Below are 9424 nucleotides of genomic sequence, written 5' to 3'. Positions count from 1 at the left end.
ATACTTCCATTGGAGTGTCGTCTGTTATTTTTTTACTTTTTAATATCTCGCGAAAGCAACACAATGCCCCAAATCTACTTTCCTCTATTTTTAAATGAAATGCAATCATCTCAAAAGGAAGCACTCGACCCGGGCTCATGTTCACAATATATAATTAAATTTAATAAGAGCCTGTGTTGGCGTCACAGTCCAAAGCTCTTAAATATCCTGCAATATCGTGTTCAGAAGCATTTAATTTCGTTGAGGGCGTTACGTTGATATTACATTACCTACAAATTTTTAGATGGAAAAGTGTGGAGTGCCTCTCGAGGCCGCAGATATATAGGGAGGGGGGGGGGGGGGGGGGCAGGACCGGCTCCCGTATTTTTTTACGCTGATTATCAGTTATTTAACATTATATCATTTTGATATACAGATTGTTGCAAATTGTTGTTAATATTTTAAGAGGCGGTTGCTAAGGCTATTTTATGACAAAAACTTGTATAAACATGAGGCCTAAAATGTCTAGTTTTCAATTTATAGCTTGTTCAAAGTTCATCCCCGAAGATATGTAGTTTTCTTTTAATATCTTCGAAAGATTTCAAGGTAAATAAGCGAAACTTTGTATGCCTTAATAATATAAAATTATAGTTGGTTGTTGCCCTTGAATGGCTATTTTTTTCAAAATTTTAAACTGCAAAGTTATTAATGGATTTTAGGCACTGAGATGCACAGTTTGTGAGTAAAATTTTTGAGATGCATTACGTTCTTTTTCTATAGAATTTTAATTAAGGGCCAATTTCATTATTACACTAAGTCGACTTTAAAATAATATTACTACCATAGGGTGTAAGAAGTTTGACTGCCATTACTTTAACTTGAGATAGAGTAATCATAAATGAAAAAAAGTTGTATATCACAGGGGCGTAAGATCAACAGTTTTCAAAATACAGCGAGTATTAATATTGGGGAGTTTCATCACAACGTGACAACAGAGCTTAACCTAACGCTACACAGCTGATGCATACTACGTGTGGACGCAGCAGACTTATCCTACGGAAAAAATGTAAACAACTATTATTGTGAAACATTAATCGCTTAAAACAGGAATTTGAATTTTAATCAAATTATGGATTTGAAAAATATGTAATTAAAGTACCCAAAGATTCACGTCATCTAAATAATCATACATATTAAAAATAATTTAGGTACCTACTTACCAAAAAGCAAAATTCCGTAATTTTTAAACGCACAAGTACAAGACAAACTACAACATACGGTCAACATGTCTACCACCATTTTCGACGCACTCACGACACCTTCGATTCCAATTTTCGCGCACTTGCTGGAAAACGTCTCAAGAAAAGGAAATAGTGGTACGCAAAAAACACTCCGACACGGTCCAATTCCAGATACCAACACCAACTGAATTGCGTGTTGCTGGACAGCTTAGTACTTCGTTAACCGCCGCGCCGTTTTCACATTGCTCGATATGAATTTTATAGAATTTTATATTTATTACAATGCTAATTATTTTATAGCTTTTACAGTTATGTCAGTATTCCTTAATTAATCAAACTTTTGTGTATCAAGTTAGAGATTTTGGCCCTAAATCTAGTAGACTGTGTTAAGATTCTTTATGAGATTTTGTTTTGTTTAAAATACTATTTGACATCAATATTATTTCATTTATCTTAGGCAGTGTGATTAATTTAAAAAGTAGGTACTATGGTTAATTTTAGAAATGCCGATATGGAAGATCTTCATTTTGTTTAAGGCCTTGCCAATGGTAATGCATTTGAGAGTAGACGTATTTATGAAGAAAGATATCCTCAACTTGTTATTTCCAAACTATAGACTTTTACAAATCTAAATTATCGTTTACCGAAAATGGCAGTTTTAAAGAAGATATTACAAATAAATATCAGAAATTGAAGGAGCTGTTTTTAACGGCATTGCTGAACATCACGAAACAAGCAGGAATACATTATCATCAAACCGTTTGGGAGATTTTGAAAGAACAGTGGTATCCTTACCATTGTGGAAAATCAAAATTTATAAGTAAATCTTATCTACTGATGACGTAAACTTTGAAATTCAGATGTGGTTTATACACGATGGTGCTCCAGCATATTTGAGTGTCTTGGCTCAGGAATATTTAAATCATGTTTAACCTAATAATGGTTAGGTAAAGGTTGATTACAGCCATGGTCTCCTAGATCTCCCTATTCAAATAATATAGATGTTTTGTTTCAACAATTTTTATAATTTTATATTAATGTTATTAATGATCAAAGGTAAAAGTTGGTTTTAATTGGATTATTGTATTAATAAACTTGAAAATTACATCATTATAACTAATAATTCCAATGCTATGATTAGCGTCAAATTGTGAAAAGCAATGCAAATCTTAAAAAGTAATTTCATTCTAAAACAGTACATCTGTTTTTTTTCTAAAAATCGTTTGTTTGCCTGTAATTTCAAATTTTGTTATTATGCGATGATATTTGGTCACTAATTTTTGGTCTAATTTTACGTTGTAATCTCTAAAAAGTTTAATACATGTTAATACATGTGCACAATTTTATTTACATATATATAAACATTTCGAAAATATTAAAGAAAAATCATCATCAGTTCGACTTAGAACACCCTGTATATTGGAAACAAATATTTTAGTCTATGTGTTTACATGAAGTTTTTCATAAAATCGCCTTAAAATTTAAGCATAATATTAAAATGTCTACATATTATTTTGCTACACTCTGTATATGAAATTATGAAAATCTTTATAAAAATACCCAATTTTTAGGTTCACTGAAAACGCTGGTGTCAGTTTGTCAGATTTAATCTAATGAAAAGAGTTTTTTGTGCAAATTTTTTATGATCTATAAATATAGTTTATCTAAATTTCCAGAATACGAAATTGACCGAATCTTTACAAAAATATCGAAAAATAAACTTTTGTATTCGCTGAAAATGCAGGTTGTATCAAATTTACTGTAATAAAAAATATATTTTGTTTATCAATTTTTTATTACCGAACTTTATGAAGTTGAAAATAATTGTTGGGGCTCGAGCTCTTTCCTTTTTTAAAATTTTTTTATTAACTATATCCGCTTTCTGGTTTTCAATAACTCCGACGGCTTCTAGTACTACTGCCCACTTGTGCTATAAGATAATATTAATTCAGGAAAGCCGTGGCAAACGCTGTTGCCAATTTTACACGGAAATTAGAAATAGAATAACAGAAAAACGCCGAAACAAAAAATATCAGTATCAAATATATTTTTAAAATATTATCAACAACATCGAATCTACTTTTTATTTGGGTAACAAATTATTAGAATCCATATTGTTGGAATGACATATTTGAAGTATCTACCTAAATAAATTACTGAAACATAGAAAGGCATATATTTTTAATATTGAGTTAGAATCAATTAATATAAATATTAATCCGCATTATTATGCGGTGCAATAAAGTTTTAAGGACCTAAGGATGAATTAATTATCAAGATCTAGTTCCGAATGTACAAAATCGGCAACACCGACAACACCGTCATCGGAGAGGTCAGTGTATCGCCGGTAGCGGATAAGGGAAGAGGAAAGAGAGCAGAAAGAGGCCAGGGGTTTCGCCTGCAGCACGAAGGCGTAACCTAACGTTATGCTTTATTTATCTTTGCGGCAGCTTAGACCCAGATTCTTGGTCGGTGCAAGAAAACACGAGTCGTACTTTACTCCAGTTAGAAAGGTATGTACATACGCCTAGCTACGTTTAACTTGACAAGCTGGAGGTAAGTAATGAAGATCTCGATACTACATACGCAGAGAGAATTGTAAGCATCAACACGTAGAATATGTTACACACATATTTTGAGGTTAAAATTGATGGTACCTTTCAATTTAACTGACCTCGGTTAGCTAGTTCACTTCATTCGGGAGCTCCATTGTTGAAACCAGTTTAAGTACATAAAATTTTTAACAAGAAATTATATTTTTAACTATCTGAACTATTGATAAAGTTTTGTTTAGTAGACATCGAGAAAACCTGATCGCAACAACTAAATCTTATTCAAACCCCTTTTAGCATGGCGGAGATAAAGAATTGGAGATTTTTTAGGCGTTTCGGCGCCGTAATGGTCGACGCGTTAATCTCATTTTAACGGCGCCGCGGTGAAAGGCGAAGCGCATCCCGATGACTAAACTTTACTTTGCAAATTGCGGTCTCTTAGCGTTCACCTACTCAGCAAAATCCCGGAGACAAAGTTGATTAAGAAGCGCCCCCGCAGCAGAACCTATTCAGGCTATAGTTTCGAAATTGTAGGGATGGGCTTGATAAAATTTAATGAGACAGATTGATTAGTGATCCGTCTCGAGGAGATTCGATTTAAAAAGCGCTGAATTTTAAAGTGGGAAGCGCTGAAATAATGCAGAAGATATCAGCGAGTAAAGGTTGTTAGCAGTATTTTAATTTTTTTTCTTGTATCCTCGCTGATACGTTGTTGGTTATTCCTAAAGTTTTAAATACCGAAAATCTAATCAAGTGTTCTTAAAAACATAAAACATAAAGTAGATGTAGCTTGTTGTAGTTACAGATTATACAGATTGAGAAGTATTCAAACTGTTCTGCATTCTAAATAAATTCTACGTGTTTAAAATTTCCTGGAGCTATTCTTATTTTCTGAGCAGTGGTAAAAATTCTCTCACGAAGTAACTTAACGTGTTCAGTTTCACTGGACATTAACATTTCATATGACTCCATGAATAAAACTCTTAAGGATTCATATCCAGTCACGGAGCAAGTCAACGATGTTACCCATTTCCTAGGATACAAAGTTTCCTAAATACATAGTTTAAATATTGTATAACACCTTTAAAATATGTGCAGAAGACCCATATTTTGCAGAATAGAATGTCCTCCAAAAGAATTGGCAATATATTAATTTAAAATTCAAACAGTTTTGGCCCGCTAACCTTCTGGGAAGAGGAAATTACTCAGTTATGGTTTAAGTATTTTATATATTGTTCTTTTAGATATACCATTTTTACTAACAATTCTCTTGCATCAAAATTATCATCAACAATCTAATATCTGTATCATTTACCTGCAAGGGAATTTGTATTTGTGGGTACACATGTTCGCAAGTGACCCATTTTTAAGCATTACGTCAAGAGCGCCAGCAGGACGCCGCCGGACGAGCCAGCGTTCCAGGAAGGGTCTACGGCGGACTGGCGCCGGCGACCAGATGCTTACTCATATACCTACGACCGACTCCACACACAGGGACTCTCCAACGAACACTCACTTTTATTTTTGCTGTACAGCGAAAGCAACCCTCAGTGTTGTTCTTCGTTCAGGGCAAGGAACAGCCCTGTCAGCATCTAAAACATACTGTGAGACCACTGCAAATAATTTAGCGTGTTGTAAATGCCTATCGGGATACAGATTATTATAACTACGTCGTGGTCCATAAAAGTAAGACAAAAAATTTCAATAATATAAACAACCAATACGATAACTAACAATCAGTTTCTGATAAACTGATACTTGAAAATTGAGGATGAGAATATGGTATTTCAATTAATGCTGATCGTCAATTTGCTGAGAAAAAACAAAAACAGCAGAAAATGAATCATAATCCTTGTTTTGTATCGTTTAATTTTGATTTTCACAAAGTTCCATAACATGAATTGTTTTCTCTCGAATACAGTTAAGTTTATTTTGATCCATACTATCACGTACTTTAATACTGCGGACACCCTGTATGTATATACTTTCTTTGAGTGGGTGTTTCTCACTTGACAGTTTGAATTCAATAAAAAAGACAACCGATATTTGAGTGAGATATAGGATATAAGAAATTGCTATATACTTATAGTCCGTAATTATTTATTTATGGCATTTTCAGTTATTCTTTTTATTTTGTTAAGTATTTCTGCCACCCTACAGAGGAAATATATCTCTAGGGAAGGTAGATAGATAGATTAAAAAAAAACTGTCATATCAGTGTCAGTTTTATAAGTAAAGGTGTGATAATAAAAAAACAGAAAGTTAACTGTGCAATCTGTGGTTATACTGTAGTCGTGACAAATTATTTTTTTCTCAATGTGAGATATTTCTAGTCCTTTTTGGCATAAGGGGTTATTTATTGAAAAATTCGTCTTTTTCTATTAATTTTCTCCGCTACTCAATGCCTTTAATATGACCAAACTAGCAAAGAACGTCCTGTTCGTAGGCAGGTACTGTGAAAACTACTCTGCGGTCTAATGCCCCGACCAGCATTGAATTACTCTCGGAGTATCTAATAAATAGTTACGATCATTCATCAGCAGAAACCACCATACATATCCTAGTTTCGAATGTTCAAAATTTTTTGTACTAAATATTGCGGGTATAATTATTGAATGCCAGACGGGGCATTAGTCCGTAGAGTGGTAGCTTCCCTCAATATCATCAGTTAGCAATTAGGTGTGTAATGAATATTCTGCGACTATTCGTCATTCTGTCTATTCGACAATTATTGGTATTTGGTTGAATACCGAATACTTAATTATTATTAATTGGAATTGGGAAAAACCTATATTTATGGTTGTTTGAAAATTATTTAATTATATTTCAGTAATGTTACTATAAATACTTATAAACAAGATTACTGAGATTTAAATTAAAAATAAACGTATTTTAATTTTCTGGAAAAAAGAAAAAAGAAAAAAGAAAAAAAATAAGCTTCAACATAATCATAATTAGGTTAGAGACAAGTTGTGATGTAAAATATCAATTTTTCACAATCTTCATTAAGTAGCTGAAATTTTTTCTCCCCATAGATATTGCCGGCTTCTTAAAATAGTCGAGTGTTCATAAAATTTAGCAATTATTTAAACAGGTCCACATTACTGACATAAACGAAATACAGTTTGTAATCATTTTTATTATTTTTGTGACCATCTTATCGTAAGTATCTGGAATTATTTTTTGTGAAAAGTAAGGCCGGCTGGGTATTTTGTATCAGAGTAAAATTGCTCTCATCAGCCTGGCTTCTCAACCATATTTAGTGTAGTAGTATGAAAAGCTAACATCTCATCAATTAAATGATGAAGTTGTTTGGCTTTAGGATCATTTATGTCTCAGATTGTCTGACGAGTGCACTCGTGAAGATTCAGCTGTTTGGTTTTCATTTTACTGGTACCTGCTTCTGATTCTCCTCTGGGCAATGAAGGTTTAATTGAAACCAGTCGCTTGTCATCGTCTTCGACAAAACAACTTTACTTACTTTACAGGGAACACGTGAGTGGGGGGTTTAGTGTTTGGAGCGGCTGGGAACTTCTTACAAACTCCGGAGGAAATTTTTGGAAGCAGGTGAAAACGGCGCGCCTTCTGCTTCTCGTGGAAGTAGTTTAGGTCCCCCTGGACATGTTTTTCTACTTGGCCCTGCGTAGGGTGTTTTTTTTTAAAGTTGAGTGAAATTTTGAAACTCCCTAGGAACCTGGAATATCACAATAGATTAAATCTATTTTAGATACTTGTTTTACGCAATGCTTACAGAGCCCTGTACTTTCGGGAAGATTTCTCAATACCTGCCAACTGTAAATTTTCCTTACTCCGCTATGATTATTTATGTTCCGTATTACCCTTATTCGTTCCGCTCAACGTGCCGTGCGGAAAACAAAGCGTAAGAAAGCGGCGCGGTGCTGAATATCGCGCCCCATTACACCCCATCCCCGGCAGCCGTATATCCATTGTAATTTTTTTGCATTATCGCGCGAGATGTTCCAGCTTCCAGTTCCTTTTTACAGGACCTAATGTTTACATTGACGCGCACCGCCCGTCCCATAAGAAATTTATGTAGAGCTCGTGACCGCGGTGGTCAGTCTGTGGCGGGCAACGATAGGAACACAGTATACTAATCAATCAGTAGGGAAAGTTACGTTTCCCGCGTCTTCCATATTTCCACCATTTTGTTAGCGACTGACAGTTATTACGATTTCCGTACTCATATTTTCATTCATAAATCTAGTATGTTTTCATTATTGTATATGTAACTAACCTCACTTAAACCTTCTTATATCTCAGCTTTATGCATTAAAAACCTTATTTTATGATGTTGGTCGAGTAGTTGTCAGTTTAGTTATCTTGTTCTTGTGTATTTTATTAGTGATTATTTATTTATAAGTAATACTATACCCAGTAAATAGTTAATAATGAAATAAAAATTATAGTAAACTTACATTTTAAAATATGTTTAGAAAATAAATACGCTTTCGTAAGTTTTTGAACAAAATTTATAAAATTCAGACCGATATAATCTAATCTAAATTATTTCTGCTGGAATTCAAATAACTAAACCTGTATTTAACCAAAAAATGTAAACTTCTCTTAATAAAAAAAAACTCAATTTACGTGTAACACTACTACATAGCTAACAATCTCTTTATTACCTCGGATTATAATAATTAATCAGAAATTAATGTATAATAATTAAAAGTATTAAAACCAGGAAAAAGAACAGGTTAGGTTTACTATACTACTAGAGGTAGCATGCCAATGCGAAAAGTGTGGCTGAGAGACAGACAGTATCTCAAATATGCTGTCTCACTCTAGCACGCCGCGATTGGTTGAAGCATTCATTTCCAACCAATCGTGACGTGCTAGAGTGAGACAGGATGTACTGATGTACTGTCTGTTTCTCTCGCACACTCAGCCACAGTTTTCGCAATGGCATGCCTCTAGTAGTATATGCTCGAAGGATCCGCCATATTCTTAGCGACTTTTCCTAGGGTGGGGGTACTTAAAAATTGCCATACGGAATTCATTCATTAATCATTTAAGATTCCCTACTGATTGATTAGTATACTGTGGATAGGAAAAAAGCCGAGTAGCGGTCGGATATCGACGTTTGGCATCGTGGGATGGCGAGAGAGCGTGAACTAGATCGGAGATCTAACTGTAGATAGTTTTCTGCGGTTCCGGGGACAGTTATGTATGCAGTTTTCGTTTTAACTCTCGCCACACCGCATACTTGTATAATTTTTGTCTGTTAACTATTTACGGTGCTTCCTGAAAGTACCCTGAAAATAAATGTTTGTAATTTTACTTGTAAAATAAGGGGTATTTTATTGAAAGTATTATTACCAGTAATTTCATAAAAGCTTGTAATTGGTATAATTTACAATTTTGTTGACAAGACAAACTGTAATTTATTTTATTTATTTATTTATTTTATTTAATTCACCCAACGGGAGAAACCCAATTACAGGATGAATATTACAGCTACAATAAATACACATTAACACAAGAAACATAAACATTTAAAATAAGTATAAATAAAAATTACCAGAAAGTACAAACCTTAATCAGAAACAATAAAAAAAATAGCAAAACGGTAAAGTCACATGGGAATTAATATATCTAAAATCATTACCAACAACAGAAACAACAACATAA

This window comes from Anoplophora glabripennis, unplaced genomic scaffold (assembly GCF_000390285.2).
Source record: "Anoplophora glabripennis isolate ALB-LARVAE unplaced genomic scaffold, Agla_2.0 scaffold10, whole genome shotgun sequence".
Lineage (NCBI taxonomy): Eukaryota > Metazoa > Arthropoda > Insecta > Coleoptera > Cerambycidae > Anoplophora > Anoplophora glabripennis.
This window is presented reverse-complemented; position numbering follows the sequence as displayed.